The following is a 20,260-nucleotide window of genomic DNA, read 5'->3' as shown; positions in this document are numbered from 1 at the left end:
GCGAGGTGAACTGCTCGAGGCAGAGGGGATCATGTATGAGCAGGGCCGCAGAACGAGGGGGCTGGAATAAGAGAATATTCCCAAACTGAGTGATGATGAACTGACGGGCGAGTGCTTCGTCTGTGCCATTATTCTTTCGGGATGCTATCGAGAGATGCGAGGTATTTTAACTCGTTATTTTTGTCTTTTGCCCGTTCGTGGACCACACGGGCATTCTGATGAGACAAGAGATGCACACTGCTATCTTTGCTTGATTTTTTGGTAGTGGCAAGGATGTTGCTCTTTTCAGTCAGTTGTTGGATCTACACACGATGGTTTTGCATTCCAACCAAGCACATCGCGTTAAGGAATGACTTTGAACTAATACTGGCTCCGTTTGGAATTTCCCTAATTTTCCCCCCTCGGCTCATGCTGGGGAATGTGTTGGTCAAGGTGTTGCTTTTGTTCGTGAGGGTGTTTCAAGCTATCTGCGTACTATGCATTGTTCCCCCATTATATGTTCGGACTGGTTTAGTTCTAACCCGTTTTTTCAGTACACCGATTTAGCTCAGTCTCCCCCGTAATTTACGCTGGCGAACGAGCATTGAATATTTTCAGCTTGAGTTTTGACCAAGGGTCTTGGGGCATGCGTAATATAACTCAGTGTATAATAAAAATAGGTCTACACCCGAGCCTGACGGACTTGCTCTGTAATGAAGAATGAGCCCCTATTCAGTGAATGAAATTGTCCGTATAAATGTATCTGTTTCTCTCCTGTTTGCCCTTCTGTCAGTATCGGGATGAGTCTGACAACCAGAATATGGTTCAGATTTCCCCCGATGCTTGCTGGGAAGCAAACATTATAAAAATAAAAAAATGCTTAAAAAATGAAAAAAGCTGAATGCCCAAGGGTCTTCAGACATGCATAACAGAATTTGATGTTCATCAAGCACATGTGTACAAAAAAGACAGTGAACATAACCTCACATTGTTCCCCCATAAGAATGCTGGGACTGTTGTGGAGAGCCTGCTTGCTCTCAATTCCCCTTGCACATTCTTCCCCGTTGTTTGCTAGGGAAAATGGTTTATCTGGCATCCTATGCTGTAAATACATTCAGAGTGACATCGAGCACAAGTGTACAGTGAACATAAGTATCACACGTTGTCTCCCCATAAAGAATGCCGGGCCACTGTGGCGGACCAGTTTTCTGAAATAAACATTCCCCCTAATGTTCATACACTTTTCCCCATTCAAGTACCAAGGAAAAGGTTTATTCTGTCAGCACCCTTGCTGTTGATACATTCAGGGTGCTCATCATTTATGCCTCAATACAATAAAGACAAAAACATTATCAAATTCCCTTCAACCTGCCACAGTATTAGAGGAGCGAAGGCTTCCCTCCACTGTGCCGCTGGTTTGGGGGCAGTTGACAAAAGTAAGCCAAGTGCACCTTCTAGTGGTTACAGGTCACGCTGCAGGCAAGAGCCATGCATTAATCCCTCTGTCTGCCCATCTTTTGGCTTGGCAGCAGCTTAAGAGCATTTTGAACTGGGTACTTTGAACGATAAAGCATGTTTATGACATTCAGTTTAGGCGAACTCTGCCGGTGTTCAGTAGGGTTGTTCCGACAGACATTTCTGTTCAGGAAGCCCTGTTCAGGAAGCCCTGACTCAAGATAGACACAACATGGTAGTGTTTTGTTTGTTTTGTTTACAATTCTTATGTTTTTTGTCTTGGAAGTTGTCTGCCTTATTGTCTACAACAGACAAATACTTTTGGACATTGGTTCAGCAATTTCACACCGTAAACCGGACTTCAAATTCCTCAATGCCAACCCGCTGTTTACAAACACGTAAGCGGAGCCCTTTGTCTGGGCAGCCCGGACGTGGAAACGCAGGAGGAAAATGGGAAACAGAGCCGGCATTCTCATCAGAGTAAGACGCCGCGCATATCGACCCCCACTACCCAGTATTCTTCTGGCAAATGTTCAGTCTCTGATAACAAGCTCTGCGAGCTGAAAGCACGGATCTCTTTCCAACGAGAGACGAGGGACTGCTGCATTATCTGCCTTACAGAAACTTGGATGTCTGCGGAGATTCCAGACTCAGCCATTGAACCCGTGGGGTTCTCCGTGCACCGAGCAGACAGAGCGAAAGACCTCTCAGGTAAAAGCAGAGGTGGTGGAGTATGTTTTATGATCAACAAATCCTGGTGTGATCAGAGGAACATATATTCTATCAAGTCTTTCTGTTGTCCTGATCTGGAATTTCTCATGCTTCTGTGTCGACCATTCTGGCTACTGAGGGAATTCACAGCGGTCACTATCACTGCTGTGTACATCCCGCCACAAGCCGACACAGACCGGGCACTCAAGGAACTGTATGGGAGTATAAGTGAGCAGGAAACCACGTGCCCTGAGGTCACGTTCATTGTGACCGGGGACTTTAACAAAGCCAGTTTCAAATCAGTCGCACCAAAATACCACTAGCACATTAGTTTCAACACATGAGGGGACCGGGTTTTGGACCATTGCTACTCTCTCTTCCGGGATGGCTACAAATCCCTTCCCCACCCACCATTTGGCAAATCGGACCACTCTTCCATTCTGCTTCTGCCCGCTTACAGGCAGAATCTGAAACAGGAAGCACCCACCCTCAGAATGATCCAGTGCTGGTCGGACAAATCAGACTCTACACTACAAGACTGTTTTGATATCACGGACTGGGAGATGTTCCGGTCCACCTCTGATGACGACATCGAGCTTTACGCTGATAGCGTAATGTGTTTCATCAGAAAGTGCGTAGAGGATGTCGTTCCAACCAGAACAATATGGATCTATCTGAACCAGAAGCCATGGATAAATAGCGATGTTCGCGTGGCACTTAATGTGTGGACCTCTGCTTTTAATTCCGGGAACGCGGAGGAGCATAAACAAGCCAGTTATGCCATCAGAACAGCAAAATACCAGTACAGGAACAAGATTGAAGGACAGTTTAACACCACCAACTCTAGAAGCATGTGACAGGGAATTAACATCATCACGGACTTTAAAGGGAATAAAAACTCCGCCATGAACACCGCTGCCTCTCTCCCGGATGAGCTAAATACTTTTAATGATCGTTTTGAGGGAAATAACAACGCCCTCGTGGAGAAAGCTCTTGCGGCCGAAGCTACAGAGGATAGTTCACTCTCCGTCTCTGTAGTAGATGTAACCCGATCCTTCCGACGGGTGAATATCCGCAAAGCCGTGGGCCCAGATGGCATTCCGGGCTGCGTCATCAGAGCGTGCGTGAACCAGCTGGCTGGTGTTTTTACGGACATTTTCAACCTTTCCCTCTCTTTGTCTGTAGTCCCCACATGCTTTAAAACATCCACCATTGTGCCTGTTCCAAAGCAATTAAAAATCACTTGCTTAAATGACTGGCATCCTGTTGCTCTGACCCCCATCATCAGCAAATGCTTTGAGAGACTAATCAGAGATTACATCTGCTCTGTGCTGCCTCTCTCTCTAGACCCACAACAACCACTCCACTGATGATGCCATTGCATCTACAATACACACTGCTCTCTCCCACCTGGAAAAAAAGAACACTTATGTGAGAATGTTGTTTATAGACTACAGCTCAGCATTCAACACCATAGTGCCCTCCAAGCTAGATAACAAACTCCGGGCTCTGGGCTTAAACAGCTCGCTGTGCAGCTGGATCCTGGACTTCCTGTCAAGCAGACGCCAGGTGGTTAGAATAGGCAGCAACATCTCCTCATCACTGACCCTCAACACTGGAGCCCAACAGGGCTGTGTTCTCAGCCCACTCTTGTATTCCTTGTACACACATGACTGTGTGGCAACACATAGCTCCAATGCCATCAAGTTTGCTGATGACACGACGGTGGTAGGTCTGATCACTGACAATGTTGAAACAGCTTACAGAGAGGAGGTGCACACTCTGACACACTGGTGTCAGGAGCACAACCTCTCCCTCAACGTCAGTAAGACAAAGGAGCTTGTGGTGGACTTCAGAAGAAAAGACAGAGAACACAGTCCCATCACCATCAATGGAGCACCAGTGGAGAGAGTCAGCAGCTTCAAGTTCCTGGGTGTTCACATCACTGAGGAACTCACATGGTCCATCCACACTGAAGTCGTTGTGAAGAAGGCTCATCAGCGCCTCTTCTTCCTGAGATGGCTGAGGAAGTTTGGAATGAACCACCACATCCTCACACTGTTCTACACCTGCACTGTAGAGAGCATCCTGACTGGCTGCATCTCCGCCTGGTATGGCAATAGCACAGCCCACAACCGCAAAGCAATGCAAAGGGTGGTGCAAACTGCCAGACACATCATCGGAGGTGAGCTTCCCTCCCTCCAGAACATATATACCAGGCGGTGTGTGAAAAAAGCTCGGAGTATCATCAGAGACTCCAGCCACCCGAGCCATGGGCTGTTCTCACTGCTACCATCAGGCAGGCGGTATCGCAGCATCAGGACCCACACCAGCTGACTTCATCATAGCTTCTTCCCCCAAGCAATCAAACTTTTGAACTCTTGATCTCCTATGATCAAAATACATCAGCACTGCACTTTATTACTCTTACTCTTATATCTCACCAGACTGTCATAAATTATATTATTATTATATTATATTCTCTCTTAACAACTTACTATCAACCAACAACCTGAATGTCAATACAGTACAATACAACCTACTGTACATTCTATATATACTATGTATACTTTTTTTATTGAATAATGTGTATCTATATTGTGTGTATTGCATACTGTACAGTGTATGTTATTATTTGTATATTGTGTTGTGTGTAATTATGTGTATATTAGACTTTAAATTGTGTTGTGTTAATTTGATGTTATTGTAAATTGTTATATGTCTCTGTATATGAACTGCACCCAAGAAATTCACACATCATTGCACTTGTGTATGTGGCTGTGTGACAATAAAAGAGATTTTGATTTTGATTTTGATTTTTTGATTCAGGAAATTCATACTCTCTTAGTAAAAGGGCCAATATAGGAGATTCCCCTTCTCAGAGAGAGTGCGGCTTTACAGCCATTATTTTCTGGTCCCAAAAAAAGACAGCGGCTTGTGTCCCATTCTGGATTTGAGACATCTGAAATCCATACTAATGAAATGTAAATTCGGAATGCTGACAGAAGCAAATAATGTCACAAGTGCAGCCGGGGGACTGTTTTGTGACAATAGATTTGAAGGACGCTTATTTCCATATTCAGATTGCGCTGAAGCACAGGTGTTTTCTCAGATTCGCTTTCGGCTTCCGTTCGGACTTGAGCTGGCACCACGTGCTTTGATGCACTTTAGGCTTCAGGGCATCCACATTTTGAATTATCTCGACGACTGGTTGGTGCTAGCCCACTCGGAGACTTTGGCTGCCCAACATCGAGATACCATTCTCGGCCATTTGAGCAATCTAGGGTTGTGTGTAAACCTAGACAAGAGTGTCCTGTTGCCAAAGCAACAGACTCTGTTTCTAGAGGTGGAGCTAGATTCGTAGGCGATGCAGACGCATCTCTCTCTAGTTTGCGTTCTGTTATTCTGCCTGTGTCTAGTGATGTTCAGAGTGGGATGCATTCTCCCTGCGAGAACATTTCACAGGCTTCTGGGGCTCATGATTGTGGCTTCCGCTGTCATTCCTCTGGGCATGTTGCATGCGAGACCTTTTCAGTGCTGGATGAACTCCACAAAGGGACTTCAACCACTGATGCATGCATTCCGTCTCTACAAAGTGACGGATGGGTGCTACCGAACTGTAACCACGGACCCGCCTTCTGATGGCGAGCGTTCCATTGGGACAGGTGTGTTTCCGCAAATTTATAACGACAGATGCCTCCTCCTCGGTTTGGGGTGCTGTATATGAGGATCGTCCAGCCTGTGGGGTTTGGACGTGCCAGCGGCAATACTGGCACATAAACTGTTTGGAGATGTTCATGGTGCTGCTGACGTTTTCCTCCTGGAGATTCAGGGCAGTCATGTCCTTATTCGCTCGGACAACATCAATCGCCAGGGAGGAGTGTGTTCTCATGCCATGTTGATGCTGGCATATCGCATTCTTCTGTGGGCACGGGACAATGTGCTGCCTCTACGAGCCATGCATGTTCCAGGCTGGTTGAATTTGGGGGTATATCTCCTGTCTAGACAGGGCTTGATGCCCAGAGAGTGGACATTACATCCTCAGATTATGGAACAAATCTGAAGAAGGTTCAGCATAGTGGAAGTGGATCTGTTCGCTTCAACAGTCATAAGTGGCGTAAGTCAGAGCATTTGTTTGTGTGCTTTGGTGGCCGCAACAGGGGTGTTTTTTTGTGTCCAAGCAAAGACTGTCTCATTGGCTAGTTGATGCAATTTTAATTGCTTACTAAGCGCGTGGTTTACCTTTGCTTTCGGTTATTCAAGCTCATTCTACGAGGAGCATTGCATCCTCATAGTCTTTGGCTAGAGGTGCGTCCTTGGAGGACATTTGTATGGCAGCAGGATAGTCCTCTTTGCATACATTTGTTAGATTTTATAATCTGGATGAGGGTTTGACTCCTGATTCCCAGGTTCTCTCTGTTGGAACAGGAATAAACTCATAATTCCCTCTGTTTTATTCAGGCCGCTATATGCTTGCCACATGGGCATAGACAGTTGGCAGCTACTGTTCTTGGTACTGCATGGTTCAGGTCAGAGGTCGGTACAAATTAAAAAATAAAAACAAATTCAATGCCTTTTCACAATGTGCCAGATAACAGCAGCTTTACATGACTTCCTAAGATTTTAAAAACCTAACTTCCACTCCCGAATTTATTTTAAAGAGGTTATTGAGGTTTCAGTATGGATCTGTCCTTGGTTACAGGGTGAGTGGACTGTTATGCCCAAGTTTGATAGGATTCCCAGTAGTCTTCATGTTGTGTGCATGGCTGATCAGTGTTCAGGCAGGTCTTAGATGAGGAATGAGGCAGGTGCAGACCATGGAGGTTTAGGTGATGGCCTTTCAGCCTGTGATTCACTGAGACTCTTCCATATTCTGACAGTGTGGGAGCTATGATTGAGTTTGCAATTCAGCCATTCTCTCTCCTCTCTTTTCTGCTTTCTGAGTAAATAAATGATGAAATCCTTAGGAGTTGGGTTAGCTGCGAACACCAGGTGCTACGTGGATGTGATTGCTGATCATAGTCCAACACATTATGCTATATGAGAATTCTTTGCAAAAGACAAACACAACTGTCCTAAAATATTGTGAGCTGCCTACAGAGGCAGTATTTTAAGGTAACACAGGCCTGTTCCAGAAGTGAAGGCTATCCCAAAAGGTAGGCAACTTATTCATGCCATAATTAGACCATTATTAGACCATGTCATAATAAGATTCCAAATCGGTGGATGAAGCAAGGGACACTTCTATTCTAAATATACTGTAATTTATTCAATACTGAAAACTATTGTTCAAATACAGCATAAATATAATTAAAAAAACGACTACTTTACACAAAATTTGTGTATGACATATGTGCATGTATTTGTTTATCAGAATATTGAGTTGTTCTTGTCGCTCGTATTGAAATCAATTGTGAGCCGAATCTCTCGTACACTTTATGTGTATAAATATGTATAGTGTTCCAAATCAGTCATTTATGAACTTCTATTCCACTTAGCCTATGTTGGCATTAGGCAGTGATGGAGCTTACTAGGCTTTGGAACAGAACTAACAACTACAGGTGCATCTCAATAAATTAGAATGTTGTGGAAAAGTTCATTTATTTCAGTAATTCAACTCAAATTGTGAAACTTGTGTATTAAATAAATTCAGTGCACACAGAATGAAGTAGTTTAAGTCTTTGGTTCTTTTAATTGTGATGATTTTGGCTCACATTTAACAAAAACCCACCAATTCACTATCTCAAAAAATTAGAATACATCATAAGACCAATAAAAAAAACATTTTTAGTGAATTGTTGGCCTTCTGGAAAGTATGTTCATTTACTATATATGTACTCAGTACTTGGTAGGGGCTCCTTTTACTTTAATTACTGCCTCAATTCGGCGTGGCATGGAGGTGATCAGTTTGTGGCACTGCTGAGGTGGTATGGAAGCCCAGGTTTCTTTGACAGTGACCTTCAGCTCATCTGCATTTTTTTGGTCTCTTGTTTCTCATTTTCCTCTTGACAATACCCCATAGATTCTCTATGGGGTTCAGGTCTGGTGAGTTTGCTGGCCAGTCAAGCACACAAACACCATGGTCATTTAACCAACTTTTGGTGCTTTTGGCAGTGTGGGCAGGTGCCAAATCCTGCTGGAAAATGAAATCAGCATCTTTAAAAAGCTGGTCAGCAGAAGGAAGCATGAAGTGCTCCAAAATTTCTTGGTAAACAGGTGCAGGACTTTGCTTTTCAAAAAACACAATGGACCAACACCAGCAGATGACATTGCACCCCAAATCATCACAGACTGTGGAAACTTAACACTGGACGTCAAGCAACTTGGGCTATGAGCTTCTCCACCCTTCCTCCAGACTCTAGGACCTTGGTTTCCAAATGAAATACAAAACTTGCTCTGAAAAGAGGACTTTGGAACACTGGGCAACAGTCCAGTTCTTCTTCTCCTTAGCCCAGGTAAGACGCCTCTGACGTTGTCTGTGGTTCAGGAGTGGCTTAACAAGAGGAATACGACAACTGTAGCCAAATTCCTTGACATGTCTGTGTGTGGTGGCTCTTGATGCCTTGACCCCAGCCTCAGTCCATTCCTTGTGAAGTTCACCCAAATTCTTGAATCGATTTTGCTTGACAATCATAAGGTTGCGGTTCTCTCGGTTGGTTGTGCATCTTTTTCTTCCACACTTTTTCCTTCCACTCAACTTTCTGTTTACATGCTTGGATACAGCACTCTGTGAACAGCCAGCTTCTTTGGCAATTAATGTTTGTGGCTTACCCTCCTTGTGAAGGGTGTCAGTGATTGTCTTCTGGACAACTGTCAGATCAGCAGTCTTCCCCATGATTGTGTAGCCTAGTGAACCAAACTGAGAGACCATTTTGAAGGCTCAGGAAACCTTTGCAGGTGTTTTGAGTTGATTAGCTGATTGGCATGTCACCATATTCTAATTTTTTGAGATAGTGAATTGGTGGGTTTTTGTTAAATGTGAGCCAAAATCATCACAATTAAAAGAACCAAAGACTTAAACTACTTCAGTCTGTGTGCATTGAATTTATTTAATACACGAGTTTCACAATTTGAGTTGAATTACTGAAATAAATGAACTTTTCCATGACATTCTAATTTATTGAGATGCACCTGTATAGAGAGGTTCTTATTGACATTGTTGCCATTGAGATAGATAAATAGCTGATTTTATGACCCCATCTTAAAAGGAAAATTTAAAAGGGATTATTTTTTCTCACCATTGCGTTTTAAGGCCATTGAGCTATATAAGGTATTGGTTTTGTGTCTTCAACTGTGTCCATTGACCAATGAGCTGTAGGTCAGAGGGTGGATGTTCTGGCTTGCTGAAGTCAGCAGGATCACTGTCCTCTCATTTTTCTCACCATGCCTCAGCCACAGAGCACGGTTTGATCAGTGGCCAAATTCTTTTCACTCTTCCCCTTGGTTATTGGAAACTGATGGAAAAATTCCATCTTGTGTGAGAGTAGAGTGATAGAGGTTGAGGGCTTTTAAGATGATTTGTGGTAAAACAGTCTTGGACTTGGGGAATGATGTAATTGGTAATTGGGGACAATATCTACAAGATTTTACTCTAAATATACAGTATGTGTCATATGTAAGTTCAACATGTTTGGAAAGGTATAAATCTTACAGGAAGGTAGTCTGAGTTAACACTGAGTTAACATTCAAGATATGAAGTCAACACAAAATAAAAATTGACCCTATTTCATTTACTCATATTGTGCACCTCACATTATTTCCAAGTTTTCATTTCGGCTAACGCCGAAACCCCTCAATTCCATCCACCTGGCTTATGTATACATATACAGTACGTGTACATAACAGACACTTTACACAATCCTGTAAATTCTAGATTAATTAAAAATGGCCCATCTTACATTTTGCTTTGTTGAATATCCTGTTTCACTCTGAAATATGTCAGATTACATTAAAACAGTAAAATGGTTTGTCATCTGAAATGTGACACATCACAAAACCATTTAAAATTGTTTTGAATCATTTAATGTCTTGATTTATTCAACCAATAATGAATCAAAGTAAATTTGGATGCAAATACAAGAAGAAATTAAATAAAAACAAATTGAGATACAGTATAATAATAATTGTTGGCTTCACTGGAATAGACTTGTTGTTTTACTTGCCAAAAATGCCCATTATTAAACGTCTCTTGTTCTCATGGGGTTGCTGATGGCATCCTGAAATAATTTCATTATCCCATGCGCAGCATGGATAAAATTTGAGAATTATACAGTGTACACAAGACTGGAATTGAGGTTTTCAGATCTCTCTCCGGGGTTGATTGCAGTGTTTTCTATCAACATCCTATCAAAGCACAGATGTCAATAGCAATTCAAACAAACCCATTAGACTGTCCTTTTGCCTGGCAAGCTATAATCACGGTAAAATTAGTCATCTTTGAAATTGTGAGAGCATACAAAATAGCAATAAGTGTCATATTGTTGATGACGATATGGATCAATTGTTCAGTCTGGCGCTGTGTCCAGGGTAGAGATGATAATTGTGCTGTGTACATGGTATAGCTGCACGAGAATTTTGGTCTATAATTGAGGATACGTTTCTATGATATTTGCAGAAATTATCAGTAATTGCTTCAGACTGCATGAAAATACAAATATCCTCAATAAAGGATATCAGGAGAAACATACATATACTTCAATGGCGTCTTTGAGTTTGTTAAGTTCACAATAAACAAGAATCTCTAAATGCCAGCACTAATAAGCAAATGTTCTTAGCTAATTCAACCTACAGTTGAACTTGCCATGCCTCCTCAGACAATTTCCCAGACAGACAAAAACTGACATAAACAGCTAGGAGTCATACCGAATATCTGCCTTTTAGGATATGCTAAGTACAACATCCTCAAGGTCATAGAAAAATAATCTGCTACTTCTTGCTGACTACGAATGCAGCTGTATTCTAATGACTGATTTGGAATACTCTACATAGGCAGCAACTCTGCATGGTGCACAAATTTAATTCCACATGGGAGGTACAACAATATGTTCAATAGAGTTTGATGTTAGCATGTTGCTACGCTAAAGGTGCAATTCTATAATAAGCTTTTATGTGCATTACAAACAAATGTTAGATAATAATTCTACAATAATTACACAACTCTTTTTTATTTAAACTTTTCAATATTGAATGAAATATATATATATATATATATATATATAATTTTTTTTATTTTTTTTTATGTATTATCAACATTCCTCTTGCCTTTCTGGCTAAATTTGACTAAAATTATGTCTTAAAAGGCAGCATCAGTCTTCGTATCAGGAGCGCACATATGATGCCTTAAAATGCTGTCTCTTAAGGCAGCTCACTAGGTTTTGGAAAAAGCATAAGACTTCTCCAGATTAAGCTGTGTTATCTCATTATCACTGCACATGAGGCAGACAGACATATCCACATATTTATGGCAAATGTCTCTAGAAACAGTGCTATTCCAAAGACAAGAACAACATCAGGTGTTGAAACATTAAGAGTTTAGGAACTATTCATGTCCTGCTGAGTTCTTTCATTGTGAGAAAATCTGATCTGAAATCGCTAGCAATAAATGTTGAGTTATGTCTGTAGAAGACATTAAAACTGCACAACCACTTTCGCTTGCCAAAATGTTACATTTATTGTTTGTGTAAGTATGATAGCTATTTAAATGGCTCTTCAATGAGGAGTCATCTTAGGACATTCATAGAAAGCCTACTAAGATCAACACAGTTTGACAAGAACTAGCATGCTAGCTGCTAGACTGCTACACTGAAGCATTAAGTAATTAAAATAAAACAAATGCTGCATCCAAATTCGCATACTATTTATAAAATAATATGCAAGATAAAAATGTGTGCATCCTTAATCATAGTTTTTTTATTTTTTTATTATTATTATTTATTTATTTTTATAGTAAAGCCAAAGTTCAGGCTTTAAGATGGCGCCGAGTATGGCTGCTGCGTTGCGAGCTCTGACACAACATGGTGTTTTATTCGTGTAACGATGTTAGCTGCTGACAATGATGGCAATGACGAAGACGTGAAGATGAAGAACCCAAGTGCAGTTTATTTACAAAGTGAGAACCAATAACCCTGACTACAAAACAAAACATAAACATGAACTTGACATAAACCTGACTTGATATAAACTTGGCTTGACATAAACGTGGCCTGACATAAACATCTACACTCACATTCAATACTTGACAACCAGACAATGAAAACATGAGGGCTTAAATACAAGACATGGGAGAACATAAACCAATGAACAAACAGAACTGATAACAAGATAATTAAACAATAAACCAATGAAAACATGACACATGAACATGGAGGGAAAACAAGATATCACATGACTAGGGAACAGGAATTAAACTTTTCAAAATAAAAGACATGAATCAACAAAATACACCTGACATATCCCCCCCACTAAGGGGTGGCTCCTGACACCCCAACACATAAACAAAACATGTAAAACATGACATAAATTCAAAGTTCTGTAGGGAGCTGGGGGGGGGTGTCTTGAGGTGTGGGGTGTGGCATGGCGAGAAAGGGGCTTGGGACCAAGGCAAAGTCCGTGGGGGGTGGAGCCATGAGAGGCTCGAGGGGCGGAGCCATGGAAGGCGGAGCCATAAGAGGCTCGAGGGGCGGAGCCATGGAACTTGGTGCCCGGAGAGTAGCCGAAGACTCGAAGGGCCAGGGTGGAGCCGATGGCAGGGAGGACCAAGGCGGTGCTGGAGGCTCGAAGGAGCAAGGCGGAGCTGGGGGATCGGAAGACTGAGGTGGAGCCGGTGGGACTGAGGACCAAGGTGGAGCCGTAGGGAAGGAGGTCCCCGGTGAAGCTGACAGATCGGAGGGATGAGGTGCAGCCAGAGGATCGGAGAGCTAAAGCGGAGCCAGGTGACCGACAGACCAAGGAGGAGCCGGAGGGACGAGGGACCCCGGCAAAGCCGACAGGCTGAAGGACCGCAGTGGAGCCGAGGGAATGCAGAGCTGAGGCAATGTCGAGGAACTGACAGGCCAAGGCGAAGTCCAGGGCTCGGAGGGTCCAGGCGGGTTCGGAGGGCCGAAAGTTCCCCTTGCCTGCTCAGGAGAACTAAGGGTGGGTATAAGGGTGGGAACCATCTCCAGGTCCCACTGCTCAGGTGTTGCTGTGACGTGGCATGGAGCAGGCTGAGGCGTTGCTGTGACGTGGCATGGAACAGGCTGAGGCATTGCTGTGACGTGGCATGGAGCAAAAGATGGCGCTAGCTCAGCGACCATGACTAGAAACTCTGGCTTGGCGGCCATGACGTGAAACTCTGGCTCGGCGGCGGCCATGTCGTGGACCTCTGGCTCGGCGGCGGCCATGACGTGGACCTCTGGCTCGGCGGCGGCCATGACGTGGACCTCTGGCTTGGCGGCCATGGCGTGGAACTCTGGCTTGGCGGCCATGGTGTGGAACGCTGGCTCGGCGGCGGCCATGTCGTGGAACTCTGGCTCGGCATCCGCCTCCCCCACAGTGAACGGGGAACCAATGAACCGTAGGGCGAGGTCGATATATTGAGCCAGGCTGAGGGAACTGCGACCGCCAGGCATCAAAAAAGAAATGGACTCATTCAGTCCAAATCTAAAACAGTCTTTGAGTACAACCTCATTAAAGTCCACCTGGAAGGCCAGATCGCAAAAGTCCTCCACATAGTCCTCCAGGGGACAATTCCCGACATAGAAGCAGAAGCCGAACTGCTGGGTTCATGGTTGGGTCAAGTATTCTGTAACGATGTTGGCTGCTGACAATGATGGCAATGACGAAGACGTGAAGATGAAGAACCCAAGTGCAGTTTATTTACAAAGTGAGAACCAATAACCCTGACTACAAAACAAAACATAAACATGAACTTGACATAAACCTGACTTGATATAAACTCGGCTTGACATAAACGTGGCCTGACATAAACATCTACACTCACATTCAATACTTGACAACCAGACAATGAAAACATGAGGGCTTAAATACAAGACATGGGAGAACATAAACCAATGAAACAAACAGAACTGATAACAAGATAATTAAACAATAAACCAATGAAAACATGACACATGAACATGGAGGGAAAACAAGACATCACATGACTAGGGAACAGGAACTAAACTTTTCAAAATAAAAGACATGAATCAACAAAATACACCTGACAATTTGTTTTGTTTACAATTCTTATGTTTTTTGTCTCGGATGTTGTCTGCCTAATTGTCTATGACAGACAAACACTTTTGGACATTGGTTCAGCAATTTCACACCGTAAACCGGACTTCAAATTCCTCAATGCCGACCTGCTGTTTACAAACACGCAAGCGGAGCCCTTTGTCTGGGCAGCCCGGACGCGGAAACGCAGGAGGAAGAGGGGAAACAGAGCCGGCGTCCTCATCAGAGTAATATGCCGCGCAAATCGACCCCCGCTACCCAGTATTCTACTGGCAAATGTTCAGTTTCTGGATAACAAGCTCTGCGAGCTGAAAGCGCGGATCTCCTTCCAACGAGAGACAAGGGACTGCTGCATTATCTGCCTTACGGAAACTTGGATGTCTGCGGAGATTCCAGACTCAGCCATTGAACCTGCAGGGTTCTCCGTGCACCGAGCGGTCAGAGCGAAAGATCTCTCAGGTAAAAGCAGAGGTGGTGGTGTATGTTTTATGATCAACAAATCCTGGTGTGATCAGAGGAACGTACATTCTATCAAGTCTTTCTGCTGTCCTGATCTGGAATTTCTCATGCTTCTGTGTCGACCATTCTGGCTACCGAGGGAATTCACAGCGGTCATTATCACTGCTGTGTACATCCCGCCACAAGCCGACACAGACCGGGCACTCAAGGAACTGTATGGGAGTATAAGTGAGCAGGAAACCGTGCACCCTGAGGCCGCGTTCATTGTGACCGGGAACTTTAATAAAGCCAGTTTCAAATCAGTCACACCAAAATACCACCAGCACATTAGTTTCAACACACGAGGGGACCGGGTTTTGGACCATTGCTACTCTCTCTTCCGGGATGGCTACAAATCCCTCCCCCGCCCACCATTTGGCAGATCGGACCACTCTTCCATTCTGCTTCTGCCCGCTTACAGGCAGAAACTGAAACAGGAAGCACCCACCCTCAGAACGATCCAGTGCTGGTCAGACCAATCAGACTCTGGGAGATGTTCCGGTCCGCCTCTGATGACGACATCGAGCTTTACACTGATAACGTAATGTGTTTAATCAGAAAGTGCATATAGGATGTCGTTCCGACCAGAACCACACGGATCTATCTGAACCAGAAGCCATGGATAAATAGCGATGTTCGCGCAGCACTTAATGTGCGGACCTCCGCTTTAAATTCTGGGAACACGGAGGAGCATAAAGAAGCCAGTTATGCCATCAGAACAGCAAAAACGCCAGTACAGGAACAAGATTGAAGGTTTAACACCACCAACTCTAGAAGCACGTGGCAGGGAATTAACATCATCACTGACTTTAAAGGGAATAAAAACTCAGCCATGAACACTGCTGCCTCTTTCCCGGATGAGCTAAATACTTTTTATGCTCGTTTTGAGGGAAATAACACCGCCCTCGCGGAGAGAGCTCTCGCGGCCGAAGCTACAGAGGTTAGTTCACTCTCCGTCTCTGTAGCGGTGGGTCAGACGGCATTCCGGGCCGTGTCATCAGAGCGTGCGCGAACCAGCTGGCTGGTGTTTTTACGGACATTTTCAACCTTTCCCTCTCTTTGTCTGTAGTCCCCACATGCTTTAAAAACATCCACCATTTTGCCTGTTCCAAAGCAATCAAAAATCACTTGCTTAAATGACTGGCGTCCTGTTGCTCTGACCCCCATCATCAGCAAATGCTTTGAGAGACTAATCAGAGATTACATCTGCTCTGTGCTGCCTCCCTCACTTGACCCATTGCAGTTTGCTTACCGCAACAACCGCTCCACTGATGATGCCATTGCATCTACAATACACACTGCTCTCTCCCACCTGGAAAAAAAAGAACACTTATGTGAGAATGCTGTTTGTAGACTGCAGCTCAGCATTCAACACCACAGTGCCCTCCAAGCTAGATGAGAAACTCCGGGCTTAAACAGCTCACTGTGCAGCTGGATCCTGGACTTCCTGTCAGGCAGACGCCAGGTGGTTAGAATAGGCAGCAACATCTCTTCATCACTGACCCTCAACACTGGAGCCCCGCAGGGCTGTGTTCTAAGCCCACTCTTGTATTCCTTGTACACACATGACTCCAATGCCATCATTAAGTTTTCTGATGACATGACGGTGGTAGGTCTGATCACTGACAATGATGAAACAGCCTACAGAGAGGAGGTGCACAATCTGACACACTGGTGTCAGGAGCACAACCTTTCCCTCAACGTCAGTAAGACAAAGGAGCTTGTGGTGGACTTCAGAAGAAAAGACAGAGAACACAGTCCCATCACCATCAATGGAGCACCAGTGGAGAGAGTCAGCAGCTTCAAGTTCCTGAGTGTCCACATCACTGAGGAACTCACATGGTCCATCCACACTGAAGTCGTTGTGAAGAAGGCTCATCAGCGCCTCTTCTTCCTGAGACAGCTGAGGAAGTTTGGAATGAACCACCACATCCTCACACTGTTCTACACCTGCACTGTAGAGAGCAGCCTGACTGGCTGCATCTCCGCCTGGTATGGCAATAGCACAGCCTACAACCACAAAGCCCTACAAAGGGTGGCGCGAACTGCCAGTCACATCATCAGAGGTGAGCTTCCCTCCCTCCAGGACATATACACCAGGCGGTGTGTGAAAAAAGCTCGGAGGATCATCAGAGACTCCAGCCACCCGAGCCATGGGCTGTTCTCACTGCTACCATCAGGCAGGCGGTATCGCAGCATCAGGACCCGCACCAGCCGACTTCATCATAGTTTCTTCCCCCAAGCAATCAGACTTTTGAACTCTTGATCTCCCACGATCAAAATACATCAGCACTGCACTTTATTTCTCTTACTCTTATATCTCACACCGGACTGTCATAAATTATATTATTATTATATTATATTCTCTCTTAACAACTTACTATCAACCGACAGCCTGAATGTCAATACTGTACAATACAACCTACTGTACATTCTATATATACTATATATACTTTTTTATTGAATAATGTGTATCTATATTGTGTGTACTGTATACTGTACAGTGTATGTTATTATTTGCATATTGTGTTGTGTGTAAATATGTGTATATTAGACTTTAAATTGTGTTAATTTGATGTTATTGTAAATTGGTATATGTCTCATCACTGTCACGACTACTATGTTGATCGGAACTGCACCCAAGAATTTCACACACCATTGCACTTGTGTATATGGCTGTGTGACAATAAAAGTGATTTGATTTTGATTTGAAGTTCCCAGCAGTGGATAATAATGCCCACATCCCTGAAAGTTCAGTTATAATAGACTTCAATGTAATAACAGAAGCTTGCATTTGGAAGACTTTTAACACTTCACAGAGCACCCAAGGTATATCTTTTTATCAGTATGTGTGTTTCCTGGGAATCAAATGCTTGAACATAAAGTTGCCAGTTGAGCTACAAGAACATGCTTTAGCAAGATGCTAATGCTTTCAGGCAAAGGTGATGTGATAACTAGATGTACTCAGTGAAAATGCTAAGGCAACTCGACCATCCCTGATAAACAGCACTTTCCTAATAACATAGCATGCAGCTGATCGCAAGATGAGACTTGTAACCTTCACCAACCTAACCCCCTCCACTTCCTCCTGATCACCATCCATCCTCAGTTTCCAAAGTTTGACCCCTCCAAGGACGCAGCCAACCAAAGTGTAATGGAAAGCTTCATTTTACTTATTTAGCTGTTTAATCCTGTGCATGTATTAGAGCCAGACAGGTCGTAAATTGAACCAGAGTGCACGATGTTCAGTTTTCATTCACCCAAATGCCACTTTGCACAGCTTGAAGATAATAGGGCTACATTTACCATACAATTACCAGATTACCATGGATACTTGTATCATTTTAATTTTCCCTGCAACAGTCTAGAGGACAAGTCACAGACAGGTTCGCTGCAGGATTTCTTGCAGACTGTTTCCAACAAATGGATATGCATACATACATAGATATTATGTGTGTGTAGATAGCTGGATATTATGTGTGTGTGTGTGTGTGGACAGGTTTAAGTGGTTTACGAGGACTTTTTTTAGGTTACAAACTGGTAATTACAAGGGTATTATACTATAAACGTGGTTTATGAGGACATTTATTGTGTCCCCATAATTCAAATTGCTTTATAAACATACTAAATGATGTTTTATTGAAAATTTAAAAAATTGCAGAAAGTTTTTTTTGTGAGGGTTAGGTTTAGGGGTTAGAATCTATAGTTTGTACAGTATAAAAATCATTATGTCTATGGAGAGTCCTCATAATGATAGCTGCACCAACATATGTGTGTGTGTGTGTGTGTGTGTGTGTGTGTACGTGTGTACATGTTTATGAAGCATCATCATTGCGTGACTTACCCAACGTAATATGAATAGTAAACAGTGCAGATCCAGGGGGTCTTCTTGAGCTGTCATACTAATGATGAGCAGTGCTCCTGCATGACAGCGGCAGATTACTCTCCAAATTAGTACTCATTTACAGCAACTGTTGGAACAAATTTACTCGAGGAGGGAGAAATATGCGCTCATCCTGTACAGTGATCTGTAACCTACAGTATGGCCTTGAATATGTATTAGATTTGTCTGCGGAGCAGAAGGGAAGGGTAGACAGTACTGCAGTTACTTGTTACTTGCCTTTATTTTCTATTAAAAGTACTAAACAGAAATAGGATTCTTGGAGAACCATATTTTTGTTAAAAACACTGTTTTCACAAAAGCCACATAAATAAATGCCAAGTTGCTTTCAATGTAGTGTACACCTTAAGTTTTACTTTCAAGCATTATAAAATGAATCCTGTTGTTTGAGTACTGAAAATTGTTTCAAAACACTCAAAATACTCTTTTTTCCTCTCAGGAACAAGTTGTAAATAGAAAAGACTGTTAAACACTGTTAAAAAAGAAAACAAAAAGGTAAGTGGGAATCTATGCAGAATTGCAGATCAATAAAGTGACAAATTCTGAAAGCTAGAGCTTCACTGTTCACTTTGTACATGGGGTGAGTAAAAATATAGATTTTTCGATGCATCAGTAGCTTCATTTGAATGATATCGATTCTTGAATCTCAAGATTGATTTTTTTACTCTATACGCAACCCTTGACTACAATGCAAGGAAATCACTTGCATTTGCAACCAAATTTTGCACTATGTGACTAAAATGTATACATTTAGCAACTGGCTGGTAAATGTTTATATTTCCCTCAGCAGTAATTGTGTAGTATAGTGGTGGAGTATTCAGCTGTGAAAACCTTTCACTGCATTTTGACAGTGAAAGTTGTTCTGTGTAATGCATGTCCAAAGACGAGATCCACGCAATATATTTCTCATTAAATAATGTCCCTTTTAATACTCTTTCTGTTCTCTACAGTCAGTTGTTGATAAAAAAAATAAATAAATAAATAAACATTTAATTCTAGTAATGCATAGCTGAGATGACGTAAAGCCACATGTTCAACAAATCATGTAAAAAATCAGTGTAAATACTTGTAAATAGTGAAAATTATGCAATTAAACAATAAACGTAACAAAAAGATAACATGAAATATAACATTGATTTGTTCACTTTTAAAAGCCAAAATTTGATCAAAATGATGAAAAACTAAAACAATATAATTAGCTAAATTAATATTTTCATAACGTACCTAGTTAAAAGGTTCCCTGTACAGTAAAGAGCATTAGCTGGGAGAGAATTCCTTTCAATTGTAAGCAAAAGGGACATTATGGGCCCTATTTTATGAGTGCTAGCGTTAAGCACAGCGCTATGCCATAAGTCATAAGCGCAAAGTCAGTGGGCATGGCCATGAAATTTTGGTATTTTCATGCAAGCATACACTACATCTTGGCGCAAGTAGGTTTAGCAAAATCGCACGCGCAATGCGCAAATAGGCTGGATTAACTGCAATTTAATTCTAAGGTTTTTC

Source organism: Myxocyprinus asiaticus, chromosome 20 (genome assembly GCF_019703515.2).
Source record: "Myxocyprinus asiaticus isolate MX2 ecotype Aquarium Trade chromosome 20, UBuf_Myxa_2, whole genome shotgun sequence".
Classification (NCBI taxonomy): Eukaryota; Metazoa; Chordata; class Actinopteri; order Cypriniformes; family Catostomidae; genus Myxocyprinus; species Myxocyprinus asiaticus.
This window is presented reverse-complemented; position numbering follows the sequence as displayed.